The 24,160-nt window shown below is 47.4% G+C and overlaps 71 non-coding genes across 71 annotated transcripts; all 71 read right to left on the bottom strand.

The window, feature by feature from the left end:
• Nucleotides 1–144: 144 nt before the first annotated feature.
• On the bottom strand, nucleotides 145–263 carry LOC136211621 (5S ribosomal RNA). The gene has a single exon (XR_010678817.1). It is a non-coding gene; the product is annotated as a 5S ribosomal RNA (ribosomal RNA).
• A 259-nt stretch (nucleotides 264–522) lies between these two features.
• LOC136213340 (5S ribosomal RNA) lies at nucleotides 523–641 on the bottom strand. The gene has a single exon (XR_010680456.1). It is a non-coding gene; the product is annotated as a 5S ribosomal RNA (ribosomal RNA).
• Nucleotides 642–824: 183 nt separating this feature from the next.
• LOC136213230 (5S ribosomal RNA) lies at nucleotides 825–943 on the bottom strand. Its single transcript, XR_010680354.1, has one exon. It is a non-coding gene; the product is annotated as a 5S ribosomal RNA (ribosomal RNA).
• A 183-nt stretch (nucleotides 944–1,126) lies between these two features.
• Nucleotides 1,127–1,245, bottom strand: LOC136211620 (5S ribosomal RNA). Its single transcript, XR_010678816.1, has one exon. It is a non-coding gene; the product is annotated as a 5S ribosomal RNA (ribosomal RNA).
• A 183-nt stretch (nucleotides 1,246–1,428) lies between these two features.
• On the bottom strand, nucleotides 1,429–1,547 carry LOC136213332 (5S ribosomal RNA). The gene has a single exon (XR_010680449.1). It is a non-coding gene; the product is annotated as a 5S ribosomal RNA (ribosomal RNA).
• Nucleotides 1,548–1,806: 259 nt separating this feature from the next.
• On the bottom strand, nucleotides 1,807–1,925 carry LOC136215409 (5S ribosomal RNA). Its single transcript, XR_010682451.1, has one exon. It is a non-coding gene; the product is annotated as a 5S ribosomal RNA (ribosomal RNA).
• A 183-nt stretch (nucleotides 1,926–2,108) lies between these two features.
• LOC136212321 (5S ribosomal RNA) lies at nucleotides 2,109–2,227 on the bottom strand. The gene has a single exon (XR_010679484.1). It is a non-coding gene; the product is annotated as a 5S ribosomal RNA (ribosomal RNA).
• A 261-nt stretch (nucleotides 2,228–2,488) lies between these two features.
• Nucleotides 2,489–2,607, bottom strand: LOC136212356 (5S ribosomal RNA). Its single transcript, XR_010679518.1, has one exon. It is a non-coding gene; the product is annotated as a 5S ribosomal RNA (ribosomal RNA).
• Nucleotides 2,608–2,790: 183 nt separating this feature from the next.
• Nucleotides 2,791–2,909, bottom strand: LOC136211982 (5S ribosomal RNA). The gene has a single exon (XR_010679162.1). It is a non-coding gene; the product is annotated as a 5S ribosomal RNA (ribosomal RNA).
• Nucleotides 2,910–3,168: 259 nt separating this feature from the next.
• Nucleotides 3,169–3,287, bottom strand: LOC136213640 (5S ribosomal RNA). Its single transcript, XR_010680738.1, has one exon. It is a non-coding gene; the product is annotated as a 5S ribosomal RNA (ribosomal RNA).
• Nucleotides 3,288–3,547: 260 nt separating this feature from the next.
• On the bottom strand, nucleotides 3,548–3,666 carry LOC136211619 (5S ribosomal RNA). The gene has a single exon (XR_010678815.1). It is a non-coding gene; the product is annotated as a 5S ribosomal RNA (ribosomal RNA).
• Nucleotides 3,667–3,849: 183 nt separating this feature from the next.
• On the bottom strand, nucleotides 3,850–3,968 carry LOC136213596 (5S ribosomal RNA). Its single transcript, XR_010680697.1, has one exon. It is a non-coding gene; the product is annotated as a 5S ribosomal RNA (ribosomal RNA).
• A 260-nt stretch (nucleotides 3,969–4,228) lies between these two features.
• On the bottom strand, nucleotides 4,229–4,347 carry LOC136211618 (5S ribosomal RNA). The gene has a single exon (XR_010678814.1). It is a non-coding gene; the product is annotated as a 5S ribosomal RNA (ribosomal RNA).
• Nucleotides 4,348–4,606: 259 nt separating this feature from the next.
• LOC136213339 (5S ribosomal RNA) lies at nucleotides 4,607–4,725 on the bottom strand. The gene has a single exon (XR_010680455.1). It is a non-coding gene; the product is annotated as a 5S ribosomal RNA (ribosomal RNA).
• Nucleotides 4,726–4,908: 183 nt separating this feature from the next.
• On the bottom strand, nucleotides 4,909–5,027 carry LOC136213229 (5S ribosomal RNA). Its single transcript, XR_010680353.1, has one exon. It is a non-coding gene; the product is annotated as a 5S ribosomal RNA (ribosomal RNA).
• A 183-nt stretch (nucleotides 5,028–5,210) lies between these two features.
• Nucleotides 5,211–5,329, bottom strand: LOC136211617 (5S ribosomal RNA). Its single transcript, XR_010678813.1, has one exon. It is a non-coding gene; the product is annotated as a 5S ribosomal RNA (ribosomal RNA).
• Nucleotides 5,330–5,512: 183 nt separating this feature from the next.
• Nucleotides 5,513–5,631, bottom strand: LOC136213331 (5S ribosomal RNA). The gene has a single exon (XR_010680448.1). It is a non-coding gene; the product is annotated as a 5S ribosomal RNA (ribosomal RNA).
• Nucleotides 5,632–5,890: 259 nt separating this feature from the next.
• Nucleotides 5,891–6,009, bottom strand: LOC136215408 (5S ribosomal RNA). Its single transcript, XR_010682450.1, has one exon. It is a non-coding gene; the product is annotated as a 5S ribosomal RNA (ribosomal RNA).
• Nucleotides 6,010–6,192: 183 nt separating this feature from the next.
• LOC136212320 (5S ribosomal RNA) lies at nucleotides 6,193–6,311 on the bottom strand. The gene has a single exon (XR_010679483.1). It is a non-coding gene; the product is annotated as a 5S ribosomal RNA (ribosomal RNA).
• Nucleotides 6,312–6,572: 261 nt separating this feature from the next.
• LOC136212355 (5S ribosomal RNA) lies at nucleotides 6,573–6,691 on the bottom strand. Its single transcript, XR_010679517.1, has one exon. It is a non-coding gene; the product is annotated as a 5S ribosomal RNA (ribosomal RNA).
• A 183-nt stretch (nucleotides 6,692–6,874) lies between these two features.
• Nucleotides 6,875–6,993, bottom strand: LOC136211980 (5S ribosomal RNA). The gene has a single exon (XR_010679161.1). It is a non-coding gene; the product is annotated as a 5S ribosomal RNA (ribosomal RNA).
• Nucleotides 6,994–7,253: 260 nt separating this feature from the next.
• Nucleotides 7,254–7,372, bottom strand: LOC136213639 (5S ribosomal RNA). The gene has a single exon (XR_010680737.1). It is a non-coding gene; the product is annotated as a 5S ribosomal RNA (ribosomal RNA).
• A 260-nt stretch (nucleotides 7,373–7,632) lies between these two features.
• Nucleotides 7,633–7,751, bottom strand: LOC136211616 (5S ribosomal RNA). The gene has a single exon (XR_010678812.1). It is a non-coding gene; the product is annotated as a 5S ribosomal RNA (ribosomal RNA).
• A 183-nt stretch (nucleotides 7,752–7,934) lies between these two features.
• Nucleotides 7,935–8,053, bottom strand: LOC136214354 (5S ribosomal RNA). Its single transcript, XR_010681444.1, has one exon. It is a non-coding gene; the product is annotated as a 5S ribosomal RNA (ribosomal RNA).
• Nucleotides 8,054–8,235: 182 nt separating this feature from the next.
• LOC136213589 (5S ribosomal RNA) lies at nucleotides 8,236–8,354 on the bottom strand. Its single transcript, XR_010680691.1, has one exon. It is a non-coding gene; the product is annotated as a 5S ribosomal RNA (ribosomal RNA).
• A 259-nt stretch (nucleotides 8,355–8,613) lies between these two features.
• Nucleotides 8,614–8,732, bottom strand: LOC136215536 (5S ribosomal RNA). Its single transcript, XR_010682575.1, has one exon. It is a non-coding gene; the product is annotated as a 5S ribosomal RNA (ribosomal RNA).
• A 183-nt stretch (nucleotides 8,733–8,915) lies between these two features.
• Nucleotides 8,916–9,034, bottom strand: LOC136214169 (5S ribosomal RNA). The gene has a single exon (XR_010681266.1). It is a non-coding gene; the product is annotated as a 5S ribosomal RNA (ribosomal RNA).
• A 182-nt stretch (nucleotides 9,035–9,216) lies between these two features.
• LOC136212970 (5S ribosomal RNA) lies at nucleotides 9,217–9,335 on the bottom strand. The gene has a single exon (XR_010680105.1). It is a non-coding gene; the product is annotated as a 5S ribosomal RNA (ribosomal RNA).
• A 259-nt stretch (nucleotides 9,336–9,594) lies between these two features.
• LOC136213638 (5S ribosomal RNA) lies at nucleotides 9,595–9,713 on the bottom strand. Its single transcript, XR_010680736.1, has one exon. It is a non-coding gene; the product is annotated as a 5S ribosomal RNA (ribosomal RNA).
• Nucleotides 9,714–9,973: 260 nt separating this feature from the next.
• Nucleotides 9,974–10,092, bottom strand: LOC136212354 (5S ribosomal RNA). Its single transcript, XR_010679516.1, has one exon. It is a non-coding gene; the product is annotated as a 5S ribosomal RNA (ribosomal RNA).
• A 183-nt stretch (nucleotides 10,093–10,275) lies between these two features.
• LOC136211614 (5S ribosomal RNA) lies at nucleotides 10,276–10,394 on the bottom strand. Its single transcript, XR_010678811.1, has one exon. It is a non-coding gene; the product is annotated as a 5S ribosomal RNA (ribosomal RNA).
• A 259-nt stretch (nucleotides 10,395–10,653) lies between these two features.
• Nucleotides 10,654–10,772, bottom strand: LOC136213637 (5S ribosomal RNA). Its single transcript, XR_010680735.1, has one exon. It is a non-coding gene; the product is annotated as a 5S ribosomal RNA (ribosomal RNA).
• A 260-nt stretch (nucleotides 10,773–11,032) lies between these two features.
• On the bottom strand, nucleotides 11,033–11,151 carry LOC136211613 (5S ribosomal RNA). The gene has a single exon (XR_010678810.1). It is a non-coding gene; the product is annotated as a 5S ribosomal RNA (ribosomal RNA).
• Nucleotides 11,152–11,333: 182 nt separating this feature from the next.
• Nucleotides 11,334–11,452, bottom strand: LOC136213921 (5S ribosomal RNA). Its single transcript, XR_010681020.1, has one exon. It is a non-coding gene; the product is annotated as a 5S ribosomal RNA (ribosomal RNA).
• A 259-nt stretch (nucleotides 11,453–11,711) lies between these two features.
• On the bottom strand, nucleotides 11,712–11,830 carry LOC136214878 (5S ribosomal RNA). Its single transcript, XR_010681944.1, has one exon. It is a non-coding gene; the product is annotated as a 5S ribosomal RNA (ribosomal RNA).
• Nucleotides 11,831–12,089: 259 nt separating this feature from the next.
• Nucleotides 12,090–12,208, bottom strand: LOC136214711 (5S ribosomal RNA). Its single transcript, XR_010681787.1, has one exon. It is a non-coding gene; the product is annotated as a 5S ribosomal RNA (ribosomal RNA).
• Nucleotides 12,209–12,391: 183 nt separating this feature from the next.
• On the bottom strand, nucleotides 12,392–12,510 carry LOC136214168 (5S ribosomal RNA). Its single transcript, XR_010681265.1, has one exon. It is a non-coding gene; the product is annotated as a 5S ribosomal RNA (ribosomal RNA).
• Nucleotides 12,511–12,769: 259 nt separating this feature from the next.
• LOC136214710 (5S ribosomal RNA) lies at nucleotides 12,770–12,888 on the bottom strand. The gene has a single exon (XR_010681786.1). It is a non-coding gene; the product is annotated as a 5S ribosomal RNA (ribosomal RNA).
• A 183-nt stretch (nucleotides 12,889–13,071) lies between these two features.
• On the bottom strand, nucleotides 13,072–13,190 carry LOC136214691 (5S ribosomal RNA). The gene has a single exon (XR_010681768.1). It is a non-coding gene; the product is annotated as a 5S ribosomal RNA (ribosomal RNA).
• A 259-nt stretch (nucleotides 13,191–13,449) lies between these two features.
• On the bottom strand, nucleotides 13,450–13,568 carry LOC136214877 (5S ribosomal RNA). Its single transcript, XR_010681943.1, has one exon. It is a non-coding gene; the product is annotated as a 5S ribosomal RNA (ribosomal RNA).
• Nucleotides 13,569–13,827: 259 nt separating this feature from the next.
• On the bottom strand, nucleotides 13,828–13,946 carry LOC136214709 (5S ribosomal RNA). The gene has a single exon (XR_010681785.1). It is a non-coding gene; the product is annotated as a 5S ribosomal RNA (ribosomal RNA).
• Nucleotides 13,947–14,129: 183 nt separating this feature from the next.
• On the bottom strand, nucleotides 14,130–14,248 carry LOC136214167 (5S ribosomal RNA). Its single transcript, XR_010681264.1, has one exon. It is a non-coding gene; the product is annotated as a 5S ribosomal RNA (ribosomal RNA).
• Nucleotides 14,249–14,430: 182 nt separating this feature from the next.
• LOC136212969 (5S ribosomal RNA) lies at nucleotides 14,431–14,549 on the bottom strand. The gene has a single exon (XR_010680104.1). It is a non-coding gene; the product is annotated as a 5S ribosomal RNA (ribosomal RNA).
• A 259-nt stretch (nucleotides 14,550–14,808) lies between these two features.
• On the bottom strand, nucleotides 14,809–14,927 carry LOC136213636 (5S ribosomal RNA). The gene has a single exon (XR_010680734.1). It is a non-coding gene; the product is annotated as a 5S ribosomal RNA (ribosomal RNA).
• A 260-nt stretch (nucleotides 14,928–15,187) lies between these two features.
• On the bottom strand, nucleotides 15,188–15,306 carry LOC136211611 (5S ribosomal RNA). The gene has a single exon (XR_010678808.1). It is a non-coding gene; the product is annotated as a 5S ribosomal RNA (ribosomal RNA).
• A 183-nt stretch (nucleotides 15,307–15,489) lies between these two features.
• LOC136213920 (5S ribosomal RNA) lies at nucleotides 15,490–15,608 on the bottom strand. Its single transcript, XR_010681019.1, has one exon. It is a non-coding gene; the product is annotated as a 5S ribosomal RNA (ribosomal RNA).
• A 259-nt stretch (nucleotides 15,609–15,867) lies between these two features.
• Nucleotides 15,868–15,986, bottom strand: LOC136215354 (5S ribosomal RNA). The gene has a single exon (XR_010682395.1). It is a non-coding gene; the product is annotated as a 5S ribosomal RNA (ribosomal RNA).
• A 261-nt stretch (nucleotides 15,987–16,247) lies between these two features.
• Nucleotides 16,248–16,366, bottom strand: LOC136214707 (5S ribosomal RNA). Its single transcript, XR_010681783.1, has one exon. It is a non-coding gene; the product is annotated as a 5S ribosomal RNA (ribosomal RNA).
• A 183-nt stretch (nucleotides 16,367–16,549) lies between these two features.
• Nucleotides 16,550–16,668, bottom strand: LOC136215078 (5S ribosomal RNA). The gene has a single exon (XR_010682131.1). It is a non-coding gene; the product is annotated as a 5S ribosomal RNA (ribosomal RNA).
• Nucleotides 16,669–16,849: 181 nt separating this feature from the next.
• LOC136213847 (5S ribosomal RNA) lies at nucleotides 16,850–16,968 on the bottom strand. Its single transcript, XR_010680946.1, has one exon. It is a non-coding gene; the product is annotated as a 5S ribosomal RNA (ribosomal RNA).
• Nucleotides 16,969–17,227: 259 nt separating this feature from the next.
• LOC136214443 (5S ribosomal RNA) lies at nucleotides 17,228–17,346 on the bottom strand. The gene has a single exon (XR_010681528.1). It is a non-coding gene; the product is annotated as a 5S ribosomal RNA (ribosomal RNA).
• Nucleotides 17,347–17,529: 183 nt separating this feature from the next.
• On the bottom strand, nucleotides 17,530–17,648 carry LOC136213819 (5S ribosomal RNA). The gene has a single exon (XR_010680920.1). It is a non-coding gene; the product is annotated as a 5S ribosomal RNA (ribosomal RNA).
• Nucleotides 17,649–17,908: 260 nt separating this feature from the next.
• LOC136215406 (5S ribosomal RNA) lies at nucleotides 17,909–18,027 on the bottom strand. The gene has a single exon (XR_010682448.1). It is a non-coding gene; the product is annotated as a 5S ribosomal RNA (ribosomal RNA).
• A 260-nt stretch (nucleotides 18,028–18,287) lies between these two features.
• On the bottom strand, nucleotides 18,288–18,406 carry LOC136213766 (5S ribosomal RNA). Its single transcript, XR_010680871.1, has one exon. It is a non-coding gene; the product is annotated as a 5S ribosomal RNA (ribosomal RNA).
• Nucleotides 18,407–18,589: 183 nt separating this feature from the next.
• LOC136215226 (5S ribosomal RNA) lies at nucleotides 18,590–18,708 on the bottom strand. Its single transcript, XR_010682274.1, has one exon. It is a non-coding gene; the product is annotated as a 5S ribosomal RNA (ribosomal RNA).
• Nucleotides 18,709–18,890: 182 nt separating this feature from the next.
• On the bottom strand, nucleotides 18,891–19,009 carry LOC136213846 (5S ribosomal RNA). Its single transcript, XR_010680945.1, has one exon. It is a non-coding gene; the product is annotated as a 5S ribosomal RNA (ribosomal RNA).
• Nucleotides 19,010–19,269: 260 nt separating this feature from the next.
• Nucleotides 19,270–19,388, bottom strand: LOC136213588 (5S ribosomal RNA). Its single transcript, XR_010680690.1, has one exon. It is a non-coding gene; the product is annotated as a 5S ribosomal RNA (ribosomal RNA).
• Nucleotides 19,389–19,646: 258 nt separating this feature from the next.
• Nucleotides 19,647–19,765, bottom strand: LOC136215615 (5S ribosomal RNA). The gene has a single exon (XR_010682651.1). It is a non-coding gene; the product is annotated as a 5S ribosomal RNA (ribosomal RNA).
• A 182-nt stretch (nucleotides 19,766–19,947) lies between these two features.
• LOC136214310 (5S ribosomal RNA) lies at nucleotides 19,948–20,066 on the bottom strand. Its single transcript, XR_010681402.1, has one exon. It is a non-coding gene; the product is annotated as a 5S ribosomal RNA (ribosomal RNA).
• A 181-nt stretch (nucleotides 20,067–20,247) lies between these two features.
• Nucleotides 20,248–20,366, bottom strand: LOC136211610 (5S ribosomal RNA). Its single transcript, XR_010678807.1, has one exon. It is a non-coding gene; the product is annotated as a 5S ribosomal RNA (ribosomal RNA).
• A 183-nt stretch (nucleotides 20,367–20,549) lies between these two features.
• Nucleotides 20,550–20,668, bottom strand: LOC136214200 (5S ribosomal RNA). Its single transcript, XR_010681298.1, has one exon. It is a non-coding gene; the product is annotated as a 5S ribosomal RNA (ribosomal RNA).
• Nucleotides 20,669–20,928: 260 nt separating this feature from the next.
• LOC136215405 (5S ribosomal RNA) lies at nucleotides 20,929–21,047 on the bottom strand. The gene has a single exon (XR_010682447.1). It is a non-coding gene; the product is annotated as a 5S ribosomal RNA (ribosomal RNA).
• Nucleotides 21,048–21,307: 260 nt separating this feature from the next.
• On the bottom strand, nucleotides 21,308–21,426 carry LOC136213765 (5S ribosomal RNA). The gene has a single exon (XR_010680870.1). It is a non-coding gene; the product is annotated as a 5S ribosomal RNA (ribosomal RNA).
• Nucleotides 21,427–21,609: 183 nt separating this feature from the next.
• Nucleotides 21,610–21,728, bottom strand: LOC136215225 (5S ribosomal RNA). Its single transcript, XR_010682273.1, has one exon. It is a non-coding gene; the product is annotated as a 5S ribosomal RNA (ribosomal RNA).
• A 182-nt stretch (nucleotides 21,729–21,910) lies between these two features.
• LOC136213844 (5S ribosomal RNA) lies at nucleotides 21,911–22,029 on the bottom strand. Its single transcript, XR_010680943.1, has one exon. It is a non-coding gene; the product is annotated as a 5S ribosomal RNA (ribosomal RNA).
• A 246-nt stretch (nucleotides 22,030–22,275) lies between these two features.
• On the bottom strand, nucleotides 22,276–22,394 carry LOC136213587 (5S ribosomal RNA). The gene has a single exon (XR_010680689.1). It is a non-coding gene; the product is annotated as a 5S ribosomal RNA (ribosomal RNA).
• Nucleotides 22,395–22,652: 258 nt separating this feature from the next.
• Nucleotides 22,653–22,771, bottom strand: LOC136215655 (5S ribosomal RNA). The gene has a single exon (XR_010682692.1). It is a non-coding gene; the product is annotated as a 5S ribosomal RNA (ribosomal RNA).
• Nucleotides 22,772–22,953: 182 nt separating this feature from the next.
• On the bottom strand, nucleotides 22,954–23,072 carry LOC136214309 (5S ribosomal RNA). The gene has a single exon (XR_010681401.1). It is a non-coding gene; the product is annotated as a 5S ribosomal RNA (ribosomal RNA).
• A 181-nt stretch (nucleotides 23,073–23,253) lies between these two features.
• On the bottom strand, nucleotides 23,254–23,372 carry LOC136211609 (5S ribosomal RNA). The gene has a single exon (XR_010678805.1). It is a non-coding gene; the product is annotated as a 5S ribosomal RNA (ribosomal RNA).
• A 183-nt stretch (nucleotides 23,373–23,555) lies between these two features.
• LOC136211608 (5S ribosomal RNA) lies at nucleotides 23,556–23,674 on the bottom strand. The gene has a single exon (XR_010678804.1). It is a non-coding gene; the product is annotated as a 5S ribosomal RNA (ribosomal RNA).
• A 183-nt stretch (nucleotides 23,675–23,857) lies between these two features.
• LOC136215403 (5S ribosomal RNA) lies at nucleotides 23,858–23,976 on the bottom strand. The gene has a single exon (XR_010682446.1). It is a non-coding gene; the product is annotated as a 5S ribosomal RNA (ribosomal RNA).
• Nucleotides 23,977–24,160: the final 184 nt, after the last annotated feature.

The following is a 24,160-nucleotide window of genomic DNA, read 5'->3' as shown; positions in this document are numbered from 1 at the left end:
AAAACGTGCACGCCATGGTGAAAAAAAAATTAAATAATTAAAAAATGCATGTTGCAAAAAAGTTTGGGCCCGTCTCGAAAACGTGCACGCCATGGTAAAAAAAAAAATTAAATAATTAAAAAATGCACGTTGCAAAAAAGTTTAGGGGTGCAACACGAGGACTTCCCAAGAGGTCACCCATCTTAGTACTACTCTCGCCCAAGCACGTTTAACTTCGGAGTTCTGATGGGATCCGGTGCATTAGTGCTGGTATGATCGCACCCGTCATCCCATGCAAAAACTAAGCATATATTCCATACTGGGCGCCCCTTTCTCCCGTATGCTCATCCTTCACGTGCATGCACAAGCCCCCGGACCCCAAACACTGACCCCCGCCTCGAAAACGTGCACGCCATGGTGAAAAAAAAATTAAATAATTAAAAAATGCACGTTGCAAAAAAGTTTGGGCTCACCTCGAAAACGTGCACGCCATGGTGAAAAAAAAATTAAATAATTAAAAAATGCACGTTGTAAAAAAGTTTGGGAGTGCAACGCGTGGACTTCCCAAGAGGTCACCCATCTTAGTACTACTCTCGCCCAGGCACGTTTAACTTCGGAGTTCTGATGGGATCCGGTGCATTAGTGCTGGTATGATCGCACCCGTCATCCCATGCAAAAACTAAGCATATATTCCATACTGGGCGCCCCTTTCTCCCGTATGCTCATCCTTCACGTGCATGCACAAGCCCTCGGACCCCAAACACTGACCCCCGCCTCGAAAACGTGCACGCCATGGTGAAAAAAAAAATTAAATAATTAAAAAATGCACGTTGCAAAAAAGTTTGGGGGTGCAACACGAGGACTTCCCAAGAGGTCACCCATCTTAGTACTACTCTCGCCCAAGCACGTTTACCTTCGGAGTTCTGATGGGATCCGGTGCATTAGTGCTGGTATGATCGCACCCGTCATCCCATGCAAAACCTAAGCATATATTCCATACTGGGCGCCCCTTTCTCCCGTATGCTCATCCTTCACGTGCATGCTCAAGCCCCCGGACCCCAAACACTGACCCCCGCCTCGTAAACGTGCACGCCATGGTGAAAAAAAAAATTAAATAATTAAAAAATGCACGTTGCAAAAAAGTTTGGGGGTGCAACACGAGGACTTCCCAAGAGGTCACCCATCTTAGTACTACTCTCGCCCAAGCACGTTTAACTTCGGAGTTCTGATGGGATCCGGTGCATTAGTGCTGGTATGATCGCACCCGTCATCCCATGCAAAACCTAAGCATATATTCCATACTGGGCGCCCCTTTCTCCCGTATGCTCATCCTTCACGTGCATGCACACGCCCCCGGACCCCAAACACTGACCCCTGCCTCGTAAACGTGCATGCCATGGTGAAAAAAAAAATTAAATAATTAAAAAATGCACGTTGCAAAAAAGTTTGGGGGTGCAACACGAGGACTTCCCAAGAGGTCACCCATCTTAGTACTACTCTTGCCCAAGCACGTTTAACTTCGGAGTTCTGATGGGATCCGGTGCATTAGTGCTGGTATGATCGCACCCGTCATCCAATGCAAAAACTAAGCATATATTCCATACTGGGCGCCCCTTTCTCCCGTATGCTCATCCTTCACGGACATGCACAAGCCCCCGGACCCCAAACACTGACCCCCGCCTCGAAAACGTGCACGCCATGGTGAAAAAAAAATTAAATAATTAAAAAATGCACGTTGCAAAAAAGTTTGGGCCCGCCTCGAAAACGTGCACGCCATGGTGAAAAAAAAATTAAATAATTAAAAAATGCACGTTGCAAAAAAGTTTGGGGGTGCAACACGAGGACTTCCCAAGAGGTCACACATCTTAGTACTACTCTCGCCCAAGCACGTTTAACTTCGGAGTTCTGATGGGATCCGGTGCATTAGTGCTGGTATGATGGCACCCGTCATCCCATGCAAAAACTAAGCATATATTCCATACTGGGCGCCCCTTTCTCCCGTATGCTCATCCTTCACGTGGATGCACAAGCCCCCGGACCCCAAACACTGACCCCCGCCTCGAAAACGTGCACGCCATGGTGAAAAAAAAAATTAAATAATTAAAAAATGCACGTTGCAAAAAAGTTTGGGGGTGCAACACGAGGACTTCCCAAGAGGTCACCCATCTTAGTACTACTCTCGCCCAAGCACGTTTAACTTCGGAGTTCTGATGGGATCCGGTGAATTAGTGCTGGTATGATCGCACCCGTCATCCCATGCAAAAACTAAGCATATATTCCATACTGGGCGCCCCTTTCTCCCGTATGCTCATCCTTCACGTGCATGCACAAGCCCCCGGACCCCAAACACTGACCCCCGCCTCGAAAACGTGCACGCCATGGTGAAAAAAAAAATTAAATAATTAAAAAATGCACGTTGCAAAAAAGTTTGGGCCCGCCTCGAAAACGTGCACGCCATGGTGAAAAAAAACATTAAATAATTAAAAAATGCACGTTGCAAAAAAGTTTGGGGGTGCAACACGAGGACTTCCCAAGAGGTCACCCATCTTAGTACTACTCTCGCCCAAGCACGTTTAGCTTCGGAGTTCTGATGGGATCCGGTGCATTAATGCTGGTATGATCGCACCCGTCATCCTATGCAAAACCTAAGCATATATTCCATACTGGGCGCCCCTTTCTCCCGTATGCTCATCCTTCACGTGCATGCACAAGCCCCCGGACCCCAAACACTGACCCCCGCCTCGTAAACGTGCACGCCATGGTGAAAAAAAAAATTAAATAATTAAAAAATGCACGTTGCAAAAAAGTTTGGGGGTGCAACACGAGGACTTCCCAAGAGGTCACCCATCTTAGTACTACTCTCGCCCAAGCACATTTAACTTCGGAGTTCTGATGGGATCCGGTGCATTAGTGCTGGTATGATCGCACCCGTCATCCCATGCAAAAACTAAGCATATATTCCATACTGGGCGCCCCTTTCTCCCGTATGCTCATCCTTCACGTGCATGCATAAGCCCCCGGACCCCAAACACTGACCCCCGCCTCGAAAACGTGCACGCCATGGTGAAAAAAAAAATTAAATAATTAAAAAATTCACGTTGCAAAAAAGTTTGGGCCCGCCTCGAAAACGTGCACGCTATGGTGAAAAAAAATTAAATAATTAAAAAATGCACGTTGCAAAAATGTTTGGGAGTGCAACACGAGGACTTCCCAAGAGGTCACCCATCTTAGTACTACTCTCGCCCAAGCATGTTTAACTTCGGAGTTCTGATGGGATCCGGTGCATTAGTGCTGGTATGATCGCACCCGTCATCTCATGCAAAAACTAAGCATATATTCCATACTGGGCGCCCCTTTCTCCCGTATGCTCATCCTTCACGTGCATGCACAAGCCCCCGGACCCCAAACACTGACCCCCGCCTCGAAAACGTGCACGCCATGGAGAAAAAAAAAATTAAATAATTAAAAAATGCACGTTGCAAAAAAGTTTGGGCCCGCCTCGAAAACGTGCACGCCATGGTGAAAAAAAAATTAAATAATTAAAAAATGCACGTTGCAAAAAAGTTTGGGGGTGCAACACGAGGACTTCCCAAGAGGTCACCCATCTTAGTACTACTCTCGCCCAAGCACGTTTAACTTCGGAGTTCTGATGGGATCCGGTGCATTAGTGCTGGTATGATCGCACCCGTCATCCCATGCAAAAACTAAGCATATATTCCATACTGGGCGCCCCTTTCTCCCGTATGCTCATCCTTCACGTGCATGCACAAGCCCCCGGACCCCAAACACTGACCCCTGCCTCGTAAACGTGCACGCCATGGTGAAAAAAAAAATTAAATAATTAAAAAATGCACGTTGCAAAAAAGTTTGGGGGTGCAACGCGAGGACTTCCCAAGAGGTCACCCATCTTAGTACTACTCTCGCCCAAGCACGTTTCACTTCGGAGTTCTGATGGGATCCGGTGCATTAGTGCTGGTATGATCGCACCCGTCATCCCATGCAAAAACTAAGCATATATTCCATACTGGGCGCCCCTTTCTCCCGTATGCTCATCCTTCACGTGCATGCACAAGCCCCCGGACCCCAAACACTGACCCCCGCCTCGAAAACGTGCACGCCATGGTGAAAAAAAAATTAAATAATTAAAAAATGCATGTTGCAAAAAAGTTTGGGCCCGTCTCGAAAACGTGCACGCCATGGTAAAAAAAAAAATTAAATAATTAAAAAATGCACGTTGCAAAAAAGTTTAGGGGTGCAACACGAGGACTTCCCAAGAGGTCACCCATCTTAGTACTACTCTCGCCCAAGCACGTTTAACTTCGGAGTTCTGATGGGATCCGGTGCATTAGTGCTGGTATGATCGCACCCGTCATCCCATGCAAAAACTAAGCATATATTCCATACTGGGCGCCCCTTTCTCCCGTATGCTCATCCTTCACGTGCATGCACAAGCCCCCGGACCCCAAACACTGACCCCCGCCTCGAAAACGTGCACGCCATGGTGAAAAAAAAATTAAATAATTAAAAAATGCACGTTGCAAAAAAGTTTGGGCTCACCTCGAAAACGTGCACGCCATGGTGAAAAAAAAATTAAATAATTAAAAAATGCACGTTGTAAAAAAGTTTGGGAGTGCAACGCGTGGACTTCCCAAGAGGTCACCCATCTTAGTACTACTCTCGCCCAGGCACGTTTAACTTCGGAGTTCTGATGGGATCCGGTGCATTAGTGCTGGTATGATCGCACCCGTCATCCCATGCAAAAACTAAGCATATATTCCATACTGGGCGCCCCTTTCTCCCGTATGCTCATCCTTCACGTGCATGCACAAGCCCTCGGACCCCAAACACTGACCCCCGCCTCGAAAACGTGCACGCCATGGTGAAAAAAAAAATTAAATAATTAAAAAATGCACGTTGCAAAAAAGTTTGGGGGTGCAACACGAGGACTTCCCAAGAGGTCACCCATCTTAGTACTACTCTCGCCCAAGCACGTTTACCTTCGGAGTTCTGATGGGATCCGGTGCATTAGTGCTGGTATGATCGCACCCGTCATCCCATGCAAAACCTAAGCATATATTCCATACTGGGCGCCCCTTTCTCCCGTATGCTCATCCTTCACGTGCATGCTCAAGCCCCCGGACCCCAAACACTGACCCCCGCCTCGTAAACGTGCACGCCATGGTGAAAAAAAAAATTAAATAATTAAAAAATGCACGTTGCAAAAAAGTTTGGGGGTGCAACACGAGGACTTCCCAAGAGGTCACCCATCTTAGTACTACTCTCGCCCAAGCACGTTTAACTTCGGAGTTCTGATGGGATCCGGTGCATTAGTGCTGGTATGATCGCACCCGTCATCCCATGCAAAACCTAAGCATATATTCCATACTGGGCGCCCCTTTCTCCCGTATGCTCATCCTTCACGTGCATGCACACGCCCCCGGACCCCAAACACTGACCCCTGCCTCGTAAACGTGCATGCCATGGTGAAAAAAAAAATTAAATAATTAAAAAATGCACGTTGCAAAAAAGTTTGGGGGTGCAACACGAGGACTTCCCAAGAGGTCACCCATCTTAGTACTACTCTTGCCCAAGCACGTTTAACTTCGGAGTTCTGATGGGATCCGGTGCATTAGTGCTGGTATGATCGCACCCGTCATCCAATGCAAAAACTAAGCATATATTCCATACTGGGCGCCCCTTTCTCCCGTATGCTCATCCTTCACGGACATGCACAAGCCCCCGGACCCCAAACACTGACCCCCGCCTCGAAAACGTGCACGCCATGGTGAAAAAAAAATTAAATAATTAAAAAATGCACGTTGCAAAAAAGTTTGGGCCCGCCTCGAAAACGTGCACGCCATGGTGAAAAAAAAATTAAATAATTAAAAAATGCACGTTGCAAAAAAGTTTGGGGGTGCAACACGAGGACTTCCCAAGAGGTCACACATCTTAGTACTACTCTCGCCCAAGCACGTTTAACTTCGGAGTTCTGATGGGATCCGGTGCATTAGTGCTGGTATGATGGCACCCGTCATCCCATGCAAAAACTAAGCATATATTCCATACTGGGCGCCCCTTTCTCCCGTATGCTCATCCTTCACGTGGATGCACAAGCCCCCGGACCCCAAACACTGACCCCCGCCTCGAAAACGTGCACGCCATGGTGAAAAAAAAAATTAAATAATTAAAAAATGCACGTTGCAAAAAAGTTTGGGGGTGCAACACGAGGACTTCCCAAGAGGTCACCCATCTTAGTACTACTCTCGCCCAAGCACGTTTAACTTCGGAGTTCTGATGGGATCCGGTGAATTAGTGCTGGTATGATCGCACCCGTCATCCCATGCAAAAACTAAGCATATATTCCATACTGGGCGCCCCTTTCTCCCGTATGCTCATCCTTCACGTGCATGCACAAGCCCCCGGACCCCAAACACTGACCCCCGCCTCGAAAACGTGCACGCCATGGTGAAAAAAAAAATTAAATAATTAAAAAATGCACGTTGCAAAAAAGTTTGGGCCCGCCTCGAAAACGTGCACGCCATGGTGAAAAAAAACATTAAATAATTAAAAAATGCACGTTGCAAAAAAGTTTGGGGGTGCAACACGAGGACTTCCCAAGAGGTCACCCATCTTAGTACTACTCTCGCCCAAGCACGTTTAGCTTCGGAGTTCTGATGGGATCCGGTGCATTAATGCTGGTATGATCGCACCCGTCATCCTATGCAAAACCTAAGCATATATTCCATACTGGGCGCCCCTTTCTCCCGTATGCTCATCCTTCACGTGCATGCACAAGCCCCCGGACCCCAAACACTGACCCCCGCCTCGTAAACGTGCACGCCATGGTGAAAAAAAAAATTAAATAATTAAAAAATGCACGTTGCAAAAAAGTTTGGGGGTGCAACACGAGGACTTCCCAAGAGGTCACCCATCTTAGTACTACTCTCGCCCAAGCACATTTAACTTCGGAGTTCTGATGGGATCCGGTGCATTAGTGCTGGTATGATCGCACCCGTCATCCCATGCAAAAACTAAGCATATATTCCATACTGGGCGCCCCTTTCTCCCGTATGCTCATCCTTCACGTGCATGCATAAGCCCCCGGACCCCAAACACTGACCCCCGCCTCGAAAACGTGCACGCCATGGTGAAAAAAAAAAATTAAATAATTAAAAAATTCACGTTGCAAAAAAGTTTGGGCCCGCCTCGAAAACGTGCACGCTATGGTGAAAAAAAATTAAATAATTAAAAAATGCACGTTGCAAAAATGTTTGGGAGTGCAACACGAGGACTTCCCAAGAGGTCACCCATCTTAGTACTACTCTCGCCCAAGCATGTTTAACTTCGGAGTTCTGATGGGATCCGGTGCATTAGTGCTGGTATGATCGCACCCGTCATCTCATGCAAAAACTAAGCATATATTCCATACTGGGCGCCCCTTTCTCCCGTATGCTCATCCTTCACGTGCATGCACAAGCCCCCGGACCCCAAACACTGACCCCCGCCTCGAAAACGTGCACGCCATGGAGAAAAAAAAAATTAAATAATTAAAAAATGCACGTTGCAAAAAAGTTTGGGCCCGCCTCGAAAACGTGCACGCCATGGTGAAAAAAAAATTAAATAATTAAAAAATGCACGTTGCAAAAAAGTTTGGGGGTGCAACACGAGGACTTCCCAAGAGGTCACCCATCTTAGTACTACTCTCGCCCAAGCACGTTTAACTTCGGAGTTCTGATGGGATCCGGTGCATTAGTGCTGGTATGATCGCACCCGTCATCCCATGCAAAAACTAAGCATATATTCCATACTGGGCGCCCCTTTCTCCCGTATGCTCATCCTTCACGTGCATGCACAAGCCCCCGGACCCCAAACACTGACCCCTGCCTCGTAAACGTGCACGCCATGGTGAAAAAAAAAATTAAATAATTAAAAAATGCACGTTGCAAAAAAGTTTGGGGGTGCAACACGAGGACTTCCCAAGAGGTCACCCATCTTAGTACTACTCTCGCCCAAGCACGTTTAACTTCGGAGTTCTAATGGGATCCGGTGCATTAGTGCTGGTATGATGGCACCCGTCATCCCATGCAAAAACTAAGCATATATTCCATACTCGGCGCCCCTTTCTCCCGTATGCTCATCCTTCACGTGCATGCACAAGCCCCCGGACCCCAAACACTGACCCCCGCCTCGAAAACGTGCACGCCATGGTGAAAAAAAAATTAAATAATTAAAAAATGCACGTTGCAAAAAAGTTTGGGGGTGCAACACGAGGACTTCCCAAGAGGTCACCCATCTTAGTACTACTCTCGCCCAAGCACTTTTAACTTCGGAGTTCTGATGGGATCCGGTGCATTAGTGCTGGTATGATGGCACCCGTCATCCCATGCAAAAACTAAGCATATATTCCATACTGGGCGCCCCTTTCTCCCGTATGCTCATCCTTCACGTGCATGCACAAGCCCCCGGACCCCAAACACTGACCCCCGCCTCGAAAACGTGCACGCCATGGTGAAAAAAAAAATTAAATAATTAAAAAATGCACGTTGCAAAAAAGTTTGGGCCCGCCTCGAAAACGTGCACGCCATGGTGAAAAAAAATTAAATAATTAAAAAATGCACGTTGCAAAAAAGTTTGGGGGTGCAACACGAGGACTTCCCAAGAGGTCACCCATCTTAGTACTACTCTCGTTCAAGCACGTTTAACTTAGGAGTTCTGATGGGATCCGGTGCATTAGTGCTGGTATGATCGCACCCGTCATCCCATGCAAAAACTAAGCATATATTCCATACTGGGCGCCCCTTTCTCCCGTATGCTCATCCTTCACGTGCATGCACAAGCCCCCGGACCCCAAACACTGACCCCCGCCTCGTAAACGTGCACGCCATGGTGAAAAAAAAAATTAAATAATTAAAAAATGCACGTTGCAAAAAAGTTTGGGGGTGCAACACGAGGACTTCCCAAGAGGTCACCCATCTTAGTACTACTCTCGCCCAAGCACGTTTCACTTCGGAGTTCTGATGGGATCCGGTGCATTAGTGCTGGTATGATCCCACCCGTCATCCTATGCAAAACCTAAGCATATATTCCATACTGGGCGCCCCTTTCTCCCGTATGCTCATCCTTCACGTGCATGCACAAGCCCCCGGACCCCAAACACTGACCCCCGCCTCGTAAACGTGCACGCCATGGTGAAAAAAAAATTAAATAATTAAAAAATGCACGTTGCAAAAAAGTTTGGGGGTGCAACACGAGGACTTCCCAAGAGGTCACCCATCTTAGTACTACTCTCGCCCAAGCACGTTTATCTTCGGAGTTCTGATGGGATCCGGTGCATTAGTGCTGGTATGATCGCACCCGTCATCCCATGCAAAAACTAAGCATATATTCCATACTGGGCGCCCCTTTCTCCCGTATGCTCATCCTTCACGTGCATGCATAAGCCCCCGGACCCCAAACACTGACCCCCGCCTCGAAAACGTGCACGCCATGGTGAAAAAAAAAATTAAATAATTAAAAAATTCACGTTGCAAAAAAGTTTGGGCCCGCCTCGAAAACGTGCACGCTATGGTGAAAAAAAATTAAATAATTAAAAAATGCACGTTGCAAAAATGTTTGGGAGTGCAACACGAGGACTTCCCAAGAGGTCACCCATCTTAGTACTACTCTCGCCCAAGCATGTTTAACTTCGGAGTTCTGATGGGATCCGGTGCATTAGTGCTGGTATGATCGCACCCGTCATCTCATGCAAAAACTAAGCATATATTCCATACTGGGCGCCGCTTTCTCCCGTATGCTCATCCTTCACGTGCATGCACAAGCCCCCGGACCCCAAACACTGACCCCCGCCTCGAAAACGTGCACGCCATGGTGAAAAAAAAAATTAAATAATTAAAAAATGCACGTTGCAAAAAAGTTTGGGCCCGCCTCGAAAACGTGCACGCCATGGTGAAAAAAAAATTAAATAATTAAAAAATGCACGTTGCAAAAAAGTTTGGGGGTGCAACACGAGGACTTCCCAAGAGGTCACCCATCTTAGTACTACTCTCGCCCAAGCACGTTTAGCTTCGGAGTTCTGATGGGATCCGGTGCATTAATGCTGGTATGATCGCACCCGTCATCCTATGCAAAACCTAAGCATATATTCCATACTGGGCGCCCCTTTCTCCCGTATGCTCATCCTTCACGTGCATGCACAAGCCCCCGGACCCCAAACACTGACCCCCGCCTCGTAAACGTGCACGCCATGGTGAAAAAAAAAATTAAATAATTAAAAAATGCACGTTGCAAAAAAGTTTGGGGGTGCAACACGAGGACTTCCCAAGAGGTCACCCATCTTAGTACTACTCTCGCCCAAGCACGTTTAACTTCGGAGTTCTGATGGGATCCGGTGCATTAGTGCTGGTATGATCGCACCCGTCATCCCATGCAAAAACTAAGCATATATTCCATACTGGGCGCCCCTTTCTCCCGTATGCTCATCCTTCACGTGCATGCATAAGCCCCCGGACCCCAAACACTGACCCCCGCCTCGAAAACGTGCACGCCATGGTGAAAAAAAAAATTAAATAATTAAAAAATTCACGTTGCAAAAAAGTTTGGGCCCGCCTCGAAAACGTGCACGCTATGGTGAAAAAAAATTAAATAATTAAAAAATGCACGTTGCAAAAATGTTTGGGAGTGCAACACGAGGACTTCCCAAGAGGTCACCCATCTTAGTACTACTCTCGCCCAAGCATGTTTAACTTCGGAGTTCTGATGGGATCCGGTGCATTAGTGCTGGTATGATCGCACCCGTCATCTCATGCAAAAACTAAGCATATATTCCATACTGGGCGCCCCTTTCTCCCGTATGCTCATCCTTCACGTGCATGCATAAGCCCCCGGACCCCAAACACTGACCCCCGCCTCGAAAACGTGCACGCCATGGTGAAAAAAAAAATTAAATAATTAAAAAATGCACGTTGCAAAAAAGTTTGGGCCCGCCTCGAAAACGTGCACGCCATGGTGAAAAAAAAATTAAATAATTAAAAAATGCACGTTGTAAAAAAGTTTGGGGGTGCAACACGAGGACTTCCCAAGAGGTCACCCATCTTAGTACTACTCTCGCCCAAGCACGTTTAACTTCGGAGTTCTGATGGGATCCGGTGCATTAGTGCTGGTATGATCGCACCCGTCATCCCATGCAAAAACTAAGCATATATTCCATACTGGGCGCCCCTTTCTCCCGTATGCTCATCCTTCACGTGCATGCACAAGCCCCCGGACCCCAAACACTGACCCCTGCCTCGTAAACGTGCACGCCATGGTGAAAAAAAAATTAAATAATTAAAAAATGCACGTTGCAAAAAAGTTTGGGGGTGCAACACGAGGACTTCCCAAGAGGTCACCCATCTTAGTACTACTCTCGCCCAAGCACGTTTAACTTCGGAGTTCTGATGGGATCCGGTGCATTAGTGCTGGTATGATGGCACCCGTCATCCCATGCAAAAACTAAGCATATATTCCATACTCGGCGCCCCTTTCTCCCGTATGCTCATCCTTCACGTGCATGCACAAGCCCCCGGACCCCAAACACTGACCCCCGCCTCGAAAACGTGCACGCCATGGTGAAAAAAAAATTAAATAATTAAAAAATGCACGTTGCAAAAAAGTTTGGGTCCGCCTGGAAAACGTGCACGCCATGGTGAAAAAAAAATTAAATAATTAAAAAATGCACGTTGCAAAAAAGTTTGGGGGTGCAACACGAGGACTTCCCAAGAGGTCACCCATCTTAGTACTACTCTCGCCCAAGCATTTTTAACTTCGGAGTTCTGATGGGATCCGGTGCATTAGTGCTGGTATGATGGCACCCGTCATCCCATGCAAAAACTAAGCATATATTCCATACTGGGCGCCCCTTTCTCCCGTATGCTCATCCTTCACGTGCATGCACAAGCCCCCGGACCCCAAACACTGACCCCCGCCTCGAAAACGTGCACGCCATGGTGAAAAAAAAAATTAAATAATTAAAAAATGCACGTTGCAAAAAAGTTTGGGCCCGCCTCGAAAACGTGCACGCCATGGTGAAAAAAAATTAAATAATTAAAAAATGCACGTTGCAAAAAAGTTTGGGGGTGCAACACGAGGACTTCCCAAGAGGTCACCCATCTTAGTACTACTCTCGTCCAAGCACGTTTAACTTAGGAGTTCTGATGGGATCCGGTGCATTAGTGCTGGTATGATCGCACCCGTCATCCCATGCAAAAACTAAGCATATATTCCATACTGGGCGCCCCTTTCTCCCGTATGCTCATCCTTCACGTGCATGCACAAGCCCCCGGACCCCAAACACTGACCCCCGCCTCGTAAACGTGCACGCCATGGTGAAAAAAAAAATTAAATAATTAAAAAATGCACGTTGCAAAAAAGTTTGGGGGTGCAACACGAGGACTTCCCAAGAGGTCACCCATCTTAGTACTACTCTCGCCCAAGCACGTTTCACTTCGGAGTTCTGATGGGATCCGGTGCATTAGTGCTGGTATGATCCCACCCGTCATCCTATGCAAAACCTAAGCATATATTCCATACTGGGCGCCCCTTTCTCCCGTATGCTCATCCTTCACGTGCATGCACAAGCCCCCGGACCCCAAACACTGACCCCCGCCTCGAAAACGTGCACGCCATGGTGAAAAAAAAAATTAAATAATTAAAAAATGCACGTTGCAAAAAAGTTTGGGCCCGCCTCGAAAACGTGCACGCCATGGTGAAAAAAAATTAAATAATTAAAAAATGCACGTTGCAAAAAAGTTTGGGGGTGCAACACGAGGACTTCCCAAGAGGTCACCCATCTTAGTACTACTCTCGTCCAAGCACGTTTAACTTAGGAGTTCTGATGGGATCCGGTGCATTAGTGCTGGTATGATCGCACCCGTCATCCCATGCAAAAACTAAGCATATATTCCATACTGGGCGCCCCTTTCTCCCGTATGCTCATCCTTCACGTGCATGCACAAGCCCCCGGACCCCAAACACTGACCCCCGCCTCGTAAACGTGCACGCCATGGTGAAAAAAAAAATTAAATAATTAAAAAATGCACGTTGCAAAAAAGTTTGGGGGTGCAACACGAGGACTTCCCAAGAGGTCACCCATCTTAGTACTACTCTCGCCCAAGCACGTTTCACTTCGGAGTTCTGATGGGATCCGGTGCATTAGTGCTGGTATGATGGCACCCGTCATCCCATGCAAAAACTAAGCATATATTCCATACTCGGCGCCCCTTTCTCCCGTATGCTCATCCTTCACGTGCATGCACAAGCCCCCGGACCCCAAACACTGACCCCCGCCTCGAAAACGTGCACGCCATGGTGAAAAAAAAATTAAATAATTAAAAAATGCACGTTGCAAAAAAGTTTGGGTCCGCCTGGAAAACGTGCACGCCATGGTGAAAAAAAAATTAAATAATTAAAAAATGCACGTTGCAAAAAAGTTTGGGGGTGCAACACGAGGACTTCCCAAGAGGTCACCCATCTTAGTACTACTCTCGCCCAAGCATTTTTAACTTCGGAGTTCTGATGGGATCCGGTGCATTAGTGCTGGTATGATGGCACCCGTCATCCCATGCAAAAACTAAGCATATATTCCATACTGGGCGCCCCTTTCTCCCGTATGCTCATCCTTCACGTGCATGCACAAGCCCCCGGACCCCAAACACTGACCCCCGCCTCGAAAACGTGCACGCCATGGTGAAAAAAAAAATTAAATAATTAAAAAATGCACGTTGCAAAAAAGTTTGGGCCCGCCTCGAAAACGTGCACGCCATGGTGAAAAAAAATTAAATAATTAAAAAATGCACGTTGCAAAAAAGTTTGGGGGTGCAACACGAGGACTTCCCAAGAGGTCACCCATCTTAGTACTACTCTCGTCCAAGCACGTTTAACTTAGGAGTTCTGATGGGATCCGGTGCATTAGTGCTGGTATGATCGCACCCGTCATCCCATGCAAAAACTAAGCATATATTCCATACTGGGCGCCCCTTTCTCCCGTATGCTCATCCTTCACGTGCATGCACAAGCCCCCGGACCCCAAACACTGACCCCCGCCTCGTAAACGTGCACGCCATGGTGAAAAAAAAAATTAAATAATTAAAAAATGCACGTTGCAAAAAAGTTTGGGGGTGCAACACGAGGACTTCCCAAGAGGTCACCCATCTTAGTACTACTCTCGCCCAAGCACGTTTCACTTCGGAGTTCTGATGGGATCCGGTGCATTAGTGCTGGTATGATCCCACCCGTCATCCTATGCAAAACCTAAGCATATATTCCATACTGGGCGCCCCTTTCTCCCGTATGCTCATCCTTCACGTGCATGCACAAGCCCCCGGACCCCAAACACTGACCCCCGCCTCGTAAACGTGCACGCCATGGTGAAAAAAAAATTAAATAATTAAAAAATGCACGTTGCAAAAAAGTTTGGGGGTGCAACACGAGGACTTCCCAAGAGGTCACCCATCTTAGTACTACTCTCGCCCAAGCACGTTTATCTTCGGAGTTCTGATGGGATCCGGTGCATTAGTGCTGGTATGATCGCACCCGTCATCCCATGCAAAAACTAAGCATATATTCCATACTGGGCGCCCCTTTCTCCCGTATGCTCATCCTTCACGTGCATGCATAAGCCCCCGGACCCCAAACACTGACCCCCGCCTCGAAAACGTGCACGCCATGGTGAAAAAAAAAATTAAAAAATTAAAAAATTCACGTTGCAAAAAAGTTTGGGCCCGCCTCGAAAACGTGCACGCTATGGTGAAAAAAAATTAAATAATTAAAAAATGCACGTTGCAAAAATGTTTGGGAGTGCAACACGAGGACTTCCCAAGAGGTCACCCATCTTAGTACTACTCTCGCCCAAGCATGTTTAACTTCGGAGTTCTGATGGGATCCGGTGCATTAGTGCTGGTATGATCGCACCCGTCATCTCATGCAAAAACTAAGCATATATTCCATACTGGGCGCCGCTTTCTCCCGTATGCTCATCCTTCACGTGCATGCACAAGCCCCCGGACCCCAAACACTGACCCCCGCCTCGAAAACGTGCACGCCATGGTGAAAAAAAAAATTAAATAATTAAAAAATGCACGTTGCAAAAAAGTTTGGGCCCGCCTCGAAAACGTGCACGCCATGGTGAAAAAAAAATTAAATAATTAAAAAATGCACGTTGCAAAAAAGTTTGGGGGTGCAACACGAGGACTTCCCAAGAGGTCACCCATCTTAGTACTACTCTCGCCCAAGCACGTTTAACTTCGGAGTTCTGATGGGATCCGGTGCATTAGTGCTGGTATGATCGCACCCGTCATCCCATGCAAAAACTAAGCATATATTCCATACTGGGCGCCCCTTTCTCCCGTATGCTCATCCTTCACGTGCATGCACAAGCCCCCGGACCCCAAACACTGACCCCTGCCTCGTAAACGTGCACGCCATGGTGAAAAAAAAAATTAAATAATTAAAAAATGCACGTTGCAAAAAAGTTTGGGGGTGCAACACGAGGACTTCCCAAGAGGTCACCCATCTTAGTACTACTCTCGCCCAAGCACGTTTAACTTCGGAGTTCTGATGGGATCCGGTGCATTAGTGCTGGTATGATGGCACCCGTCATCCCATGCAAAAACTAAGCATATATTCCATACTGGGCGCCCCTTTCTCCCGTATGCTCATCCTTCACGTGCATGCACAAGCCCCCGGACCCCAAACACTGACCCCCGCCTCGAAAACGTGCACGCCATGGTGAAAAAAAAATTAAATAATTAAAAAATGCACGTTGCAAAAAAGTTTGGGTCCGCCTGGAAAACGTGCACGCCATGGTGAAAAAAAAATTAAATAATTAAAAAATGCACGTTGCAAAAAAGTTTGGGGGTGCAACACGAGGACTTCCCAAGAGGTCACCCATCTTAGTACTACTCTCGCCCAAGCACTTTTAACTTCGTAGTTCTGATGGGATCCGGTGCATTAGTGCTGGTATGATGGCACCCGTCATCCCATGCAAAAACTAAGCATATATTCCATACTGGGCGCCCCTTTCTCCCGTATGCTCATCCTTCACGTGCATGCACAAGCCCCCGGACCCCAAACACTGACCCCCGCCTCGAAAACGTGCACGCCATGGTGAAAAAAAAAATTAAATAATTAAAAAATGCACGTTGCAAAAAAGTTTGGGCCCGCCTCGAAAACGTGCACGCCATGGTGAAAAAAAATTAAATAATTAAAAAATGCACGTTGCAAAAAAGTTTGGGGGGGTGCAACACGAGGACTTCCCAAGAGGTCACCCATCTTAGTACTACTCTCGTCCAAGCACGTTTAACTTAGGAGTTCTGATGGGATCCGGTGCATTAGTGCTGGTATGATCGCACCCGTCATCCCATGCAAAAACTAAGCATATATTCCATACTGGGCGCCCCTTTCTCCCGTATGCTCATCCTTCACGTGCATGCACAAGCCCCCGGACCCCAAACACTGACCCCCGCCTCGTAAACGTGCACGCCATGGTGAAAAAAAAAATTAAATAATTAAAAAATGCACGTTGCAAAAAAGTTTGGGGGTGCAACACGAGGACTTCCCAAGAGGTCACCCATATTAGTACTACTCTCGCCCAAGCACGTTTGACTTCGGAGTTCTGATGGGATCCGGTGCATTAGTGCTGGTATGATCCCACCCGTCATCCCATGCAAAAACTAAGCATATATTCCATACTGGGCGCCCCTTTCTCCCGTATGCTCATCCTTCACATGCATGCACAAGCCCCCGGACCCCAAACACTGACCCCCGCCTCGAAAACGTGCACGCCATGGTGAAAAAAAATTAAATAATTAAAAAATGCACGTTGCAAAAAAGTTTGGGGGTGCAACACGAGGACTTCCCAAGAGGTCACCCATCTTAGTACTACTCTCGCCCAAGCACGTTTAACTTCGGAGTTCTGATGGGATCCGGTGCATTAGTGTTGGTATGATCGCACCCGTCATCCCATGCAAAAACTAAGCATATATTTCATACTGGGCGCCCCTTTCTCCCGTATGCTGATCCTTCACGTGCATGCACAAGCCCCCGGACCCCAAACACTGACCCCCGCCTCGAAAACGTGCACGCCATGGTGAAAAAAAAATTAAATAATTAAAAAATGCACGTTGCAAAAAAGTTTGGGCCCGCCTCGAAAACGTGCACGCCATGGTGAAAAAAAAATTAAATAATTAAAAAATGCACGTTGCAAAAATGTTTGGGGGTGCAACACGAGGACTTCCCAAGAGGTCACCCATCTTAGTACTACTCTCGCGCAAGCACGTTTAACTTCGGAGTTCTGATGGGATCCGGTGCATTAGTGCTGGTATGATCGCACCCGTCATCCCATGCAAAACCTAAGCATATATTCCATACTGGGCGCCCCTTTCTCCCGTATGCTCATCCTTCACGTGCATGCACAAGCCCCCGGACCCCAAACACTGACCCCCGCCTCGTAAACGTGCACGCCATGGTGAAAAAAAAAATTAAATAATTAAAAAATGCACGTTGCAAAAAAGTTTGGGGGTGCAACACGAGGACTTCCCAAGAGGTCACCCATCTTAGTACTACCCTCGCCCAAGCACGTTTAACTTCGGAGTTCTGATGGGATCGGGTGCATTAGTGCTGGTATGATCGCACCCGTCATCCCATGCAAAAACTAAGCATATATTCCATACTGGGCGCCCCTTTCTCCCGTATGCTCATCCTTCACGTGCATGCACAAGCCCCCGGACCCCAAACACTGACCCCCGCCTCGAAAACGTGCACGCCATGGTGAAAAAAAAAATTAAATAATTAAAAAATGCACGTTGCAAAAAAGTTTGGCCCCGCCTCGAAAACGTGCACGCCATGGTGAAAAAAAAATTAAATAATTAAAAAATGCACGTTGCAAAAAAGTTTGGGGGTGCAACACGAGGACTTCCCAAGAGGTCACACATCTTAGTACTACTCTCGCCCAAGCACGTTTAACTTCGGAGTTCTGATGGGATCCGGTGCATTAGTGCTGGTATGATGGCACCCGTCATCCCATGCAAAAACTAAGCATATATTCCATACTGGGCGCCCCTTTCTCCCGTATGCTCATCCTTCACGTGCATGCACAAGCCCCCGGACCCCAAACACTGACCCCCGCCTCGAAAACGTGCACGCCATGGTGAAAAAAAAAATTAAATAATTAAAAAATGCACGTTGCAAAAAAGTTTGGGCCCGCCTCGAAAACGTGCACGCCATGGTGAAAAAAAAATTAAATAATTAAAAAATGCACGTTGCAAAAAAGTTTGGGGGTGCAACGCGAGGACTTCCCAAGAGGTCACCCATCTTAGTACTACTCTCGCCCAAGCACGTTTGACTTCGGAGTTCTGATGGGATCCGGTGCATTAGTGCTGGTATGATCGCACCCGTCATCCCATGCAAAAACAAAGCATATATTCCATACTGGGCGCCCCTTTCTCCCGTATGCTCATCCTTCACGTGCATGCACAAGCCCCCGGACCCCAAACACTGACCCCCGCCTCGAAAACGTGCACGCCATGGTGAAAAAAAAAATTAAATAATTAAAAAATGCACGTTGCAAAAAAGTTTGGGGGTGCATCACGAGGACTTCCCAAGAGGTCACCCATCTTAGTACTACTCTCGCCCAAGCACGTTTGACTTCGGAGTTCTGATGGGATCCGGTGCATTAGTGCTGGTATGATCCCACCCGTCATCCCATGCAAAAACTAAGGATATATTACATACTGGGCGCCCCTTTCTCCCGTATGCTCATCCTTCACATGCATGCACAAGCCCCCGGACCCCAAACACTGACCCCCGCCTCGAAAACGTGCACGCCATGGTGAAAAAAAAATTAAATAATTAAAAAATGCACGTTGCAAAAAAGTTTGGGGGTGCAACACGAGGACTTCCCAAGAGGTCACCCATCTTAGTACTACTCTCGCCCAAGCACGTTTAACTTCGGAGTTCTGATGGGATCCGGTGCATTAGTGTTGGTATGATCGCACCCGTCATCCCATGCAAAAACTAAGCATATATTTCATACTGGGCGCCCCTTTCTCCCGTATGCTGATCCTTCACGTGCATGCACAAGCCCCCGGACCCCAAACACTGACCCCCGCCTCGAAAACGTGCACGCCATGGTGAAAAAAAAAATTAAATAATTAAAAAATGCACGTTGCAAAAAAGTTTGGGTCCGCCTGGAAAACGTGCACGCCATGGTGAAAAAAAAATTAAATAATTAAAAAATGCACGTTGCAAAAAAGTTTGGGGGTGCAACACGAGGACTTCCCAAGAGGTCACCCATCTTAGTACTACTCTCGCCCAAGCACTTTTAACTTCGGAGTTCTGATGGGATCCGGTGCATTAGTGCTGGTATGATGGCACCCGTCATCCCATGTAAAAACTAAGCATATATTCCATACTGGGCGCCCCTTTCTCCCGTATGCTCATCCTTCACGTGCATGCACAAGCCCCCGGACCCCAAACACTGACCCCCGCCTCGAAAACGTGCACGCCATGGTGAAAAAAAAATTAAATAATTAAAAAATGCACGTTGCAAAAAAGTTTGGGCCCGCCTCGAAAACGTGCACGCCATGGTGAAAAAAAATTAAATAATTAAAAAATGCACGTTGCAAAAAAGTTTGGGGGTGCAACACGAGGACTTCCCAAGAGGTCACCCATCTTAGTACTACTCTCGTCGAAGCACGTTTAACTTAGGAGTTCTGATGGGATCCGGTGCATTAGTGCTGGTATGATCGCACCCGTCATCCCATGCAAAAACTAAGCATATATTCCATACTGGGCGCCCCTTTCTCCCGTATGCTCATCCTTCACGTGCATGCACAAGCCCCCGGACCCCAAACACTGACCCCCGCCTCGTAAACGTGCACGCCATGGTGAAAAAAAAATTAAATAATTAAAAAATGCACGTTGCAAAAAAGTTTGGGGGTGCAACACGAGGACTTCCCAAGAGGTCACCCATCTTAGTACTACTCTCGCCCAAGCACGTTTGACTTCGGAGTTCTGATGGGATCCGGTGCATTAGTGCTGGTATGATCCCACCCGTAATCCCATGCAAAAACTAAGCATATATTCCATACTGGGCGCCCCTTTCTCCCGTATGCTCATCCTTCACATGCATGCACAAGCCCCCGGACCCCAAACACTGACCCCCGCCTCGAAAACGTGCACGCCATGGTGAAAAAAAATTAAATAATTAAAAAATGCACGTTGCAAAAAAGTTTGGGGGTGCAACACGAGGACTTCCCAAGAGGTCACCCATCTTAGTACTACTCTCGCCCAAGCACGTTTAACTTCGGAGTTCTGATGGGATCCGGTGCATTAGTGCTGGTATGATCGCACCCGTCATCCTATGCAAAACCTAAGCATATATTCCATACTGGGCGCCCCTTTCTCCCGTATGCTCATCCTTCACGTGCATGCACAAGCCCCCGGACCCCAAACACTGACCCCCGCCTCGTAAACGTGCACGCCATGGTGAAAAAAAAAATTAAATAATTAAAAAATGCACGTTGCAAAAAAGTTTGGGGGTGCAACACGAGGACTTCCCAAGAGGTCACCCATCTTAGTACTACTCTCGCCCAAGCACGTTTAACTTCGGAGTTCTGATGGGATCGGGTGCATTAGTGCTGGTATGATCGCACCCGTCATCCCATGCAAAAACTAAGCATATATTCCATACTGGGCGCCCCTTTCTCCCGTATGCTCATCCTTCACGTGCATGCACAAGCCCCCGGACCCCAAACACTGACCCCCGCCTCGAAAACGTGCACGCCATGGTGAAAAAAAAAATTAAATAATTAAAAAATGCACGTTGCAAAAAAGTTTGGCCCCGCCTCGAAAACGTGCACGCCATGGTGAAAAAAAAATTAAATAATTAAAAAATGCACGTTGCAAAAAAGTTTGGGGGTGCAACACGAGGACTTCCCAAGAGGTCACACATCTTAGTACTACTCTCGCCCAAGCACGTTTAACTTCGGAGTTCTGATGGGATCCGGTGCATTAGTGCTGGTATGATGGCACCCGTCATGCCATGCAAAAACTAAGCATATATTCCATACTGGGCGCCCCTTTCTCCCGTATGCTCATCCTTCACGTGCATGCACAAGCCCCCGGACCCCAAACACTGACCCCCGCCTCGAAAACGTGCACGCCATGGTGAAAAAAAAAATTAAATAATTAAAAAATGCACGTTGCAAAAAAGTTTGGGCCCGCCTCGAAAACGTGCACGCCATGGTGAAAAAAAAATTAAATAATTAAAAAATGCACGTTGCAAAAAAGTTTGGGGGTGCAACGCGAGGACTTCCCAAGAGGTCACCCATCTTAGTACTACTCTCGCCCAAGCACGTTTGACTTCGGAGTTCTGATGGGATCCGGTGCATTAGTGCTGGTATGATCGCACCCGTCATCCCATGTAAAAACAAAGCATATATTCCATACTGGGCGCCCCTTTCTCCCGTATGCTCATCCTTCACGTGCATGCACAAGCCCCCGGACCCCAAACACTGACCCCCGCCTCGAAAACGTGCACGCCATGGTGAAAAAAAAAATTAAATAATTAAAAAATGCACGTTGCAAAAAAGTTTGGGGGTGCATCACGAGGACTTCCCAAGAGGTCACCCATCTTAGTACTACTCTCGCCCAAGCACGTTTGACTTCGGAGTTCTGATGGGATCCGGTGCATTAGTGCTGGTATGATCCCACCCGTCATCCCATGCAAAAACTAAGGCTATATTACATACTGGGCGCCCCTTTCTCCCGTATGCTCATCCTTCACATGCATGCACAAGCCCCCGGACCCCAAACACTGACCCCCGCCTCGAAAACGTGCACGCCATGGTGAAAAAAAAATTAAATAATTAAAAAATGCACGTTGCAAAAAAGTTTGGGGGTGCAACACGAGGACTTCCCAAGAGGTCACCCATCTTAGTACTACTCTCGCCCAAGCACGTTTAACTTCGGAGTTCTGATGGGATCCGGTGCATTAGTGTTGGTATGATCGCACCCGTCATCCCATGCAAAAACTAAGCATATATTTCATACTGGGCGCCCCTTTCTCCCGTATGCTGATCCTTCACGTGCATGCACAAGCCCCCGGACCCCAAACACTGACCCCCGCCTCGAAAACGTGCACGCCATGGTGAAAAAAAAAATATGCACGTTGCAAAAAAGTTTGGGTCCGCCTGGAAAACGTGCACGCCATGGTGAAAAAAAAATTAAATAATTAAAAAATGCACGTTGCAAAAAAGTTTGGGGGTGCAACACGAGGACTTCCCAAGAGGTCACCCATCTTAGTACTACTCTCGCCCAAGCACTTTTAACTTCGGAGTTCTGATGGGATCCGGTGCATTAGTGCTGGTATGATGGCACCCTTCATCCCATGCAAAAACTAAGCATATATTCCATACTGGGCGCCCCTTTCTCCCGTATGCTCATCCTTCACGTGCATGCACAAGCCCCCGGACCCCAAACACTGACCCCCGCCTCGAAAACGTGCACGCCATGGTGAAAAAAAAATTAAATAATTAAAAAATGCACGTTGCAAAAAAGTTTGGGCCCGCCTCGAAAACGTGCACGCCATGGTGAAAAAAAATTAAATAATTAAAAAATGCACGTTGCAAAAAAGTTTGGGGATGCAACACGAGGACTTCCCAAGAGGTCACCCATCTTAGTACTACTCTCGTCGAAGCACGTTTAACTTAGGAGTTCTGATGGGATCCGGTGCATTAGTGCTGGTATGATCGCACCCGTCATCCCATGCAAAAACTAAGCATATATTCCATACTGGGCGCCCCTTTCTCCCGTATGCTCATCCTTCACGTGCATGCACAAGCCCCCGGACCCCAAACACTGACCCCCGCCTCGTAAACGTGCACGCCATGGTGAAAAAAAAATTAAATAATTAAAAAATGCACGTTGCAAAAAAGTTTGGGGGTGCAACACGAGGACTTCCCAAGAGGTCACCCATCTTAGTACTACTCTCGCCCAAGCACGTTTGACTTCGGAGTTCTGATGGGATCCGGTGCATTAGTGCTGGTATGATCCCACCCGTCATCCCATGCAAAAACTAAGCATATATTCCATACTGGGCGCCCCTTTCTCCCGTATGCTCATCCTTCACATGCATGCACAAGCCCCCGGACCCCAAACACTGACCCCCGCCTCGAAAACGTGCACGCCATGGTGAAAAAAAATTAAATAATTAAAAAATGCACGTTGCAAAAAAGTTTGGGGGTGCAACACGAGGACTTCCCAAGAGGTCACCCATCTTAGTACTACTCTCGCCCAAGCACGTTTAACTTCGGAGTTCTGATGGGATCCGGTGCATTAGTGCTGGTATGATCGCACCCGTCATCCCATGCAAAACCTAAGCATATATTCCATACTAGGCGCCCCTTTCTCCCGTATGCTCATCCTTCACGTGCATGCACAAGCCCCCGGACCCCAAACACTGACCCCCGCCTCGTAAACGTGCACGCCATGGTGAAAAAAAAAATTAAATAATTAAAAAATGCACGTTGCAAAAAAGTTTGGGGGTGCAACACGAGGACTTCCCAAGAGGTCACCCATCTTAGTACTACTCTCGCCCAAGCACGTTTAACTTCGGAGTTCTGATGGGATCCGGTGCATTAGTGCTGGTATGATCGCACCCGTCATCCCATGCAAAAACTAAGCATATATTCCATACTGGGCGCCCCTTTCTCCCGTATGCTCATCCTTCACGTGCATGCACAAGCCCCCGGACCCCAAACACTGACCCCCGCCTCGAAAACGTGCACGCCATGGTGAAAAAAAAAATTAAATAATTAAAAAATGCACGTTGCAAAAAAGTTTGGGGGTGCAACACGAGGACTTCCCAAGAGGTCACACATCTTAGTACTACTCTCGCCCAAGCACGTTTAACTTCGGAGTTCTGATGGGATCCGGTGCATTAGTGCTGGTATGATGGCACCCGTCATCCCATGCAAAAACTAAGCATATATTCCATACTGGGCGCCCCTTTCTCCCGTATGCTCATCCTTCACGTGCGTGCACAAGCCCCCGGACCCCAAACACTGACCCCCGCCTCGAAAACGTGCACGCCATGGTGAAAAAAAAAATTAAATAATTAAAAAATGCACGTTGCAAAAAAGTTTGG

This window comes from Euphorbia lathyris, chromosome 1, assembly GCF_963576675.1.
Source record: "Euphorbia lathyris chromosome 1, ddEupLath1.1, whole genome shotgun sequence".
NCBI lineage: Eukaryota > Viridiplantae > Streptophyta > Magnoliopsida > Malpighiales > Euphorbiaceae > Euphorbia > Euphorbia lathyris.
Note: the sequence above shows the minus strand (reverse complement) of the source record. Positions and strands in the feature narration are given on the sequence as shown.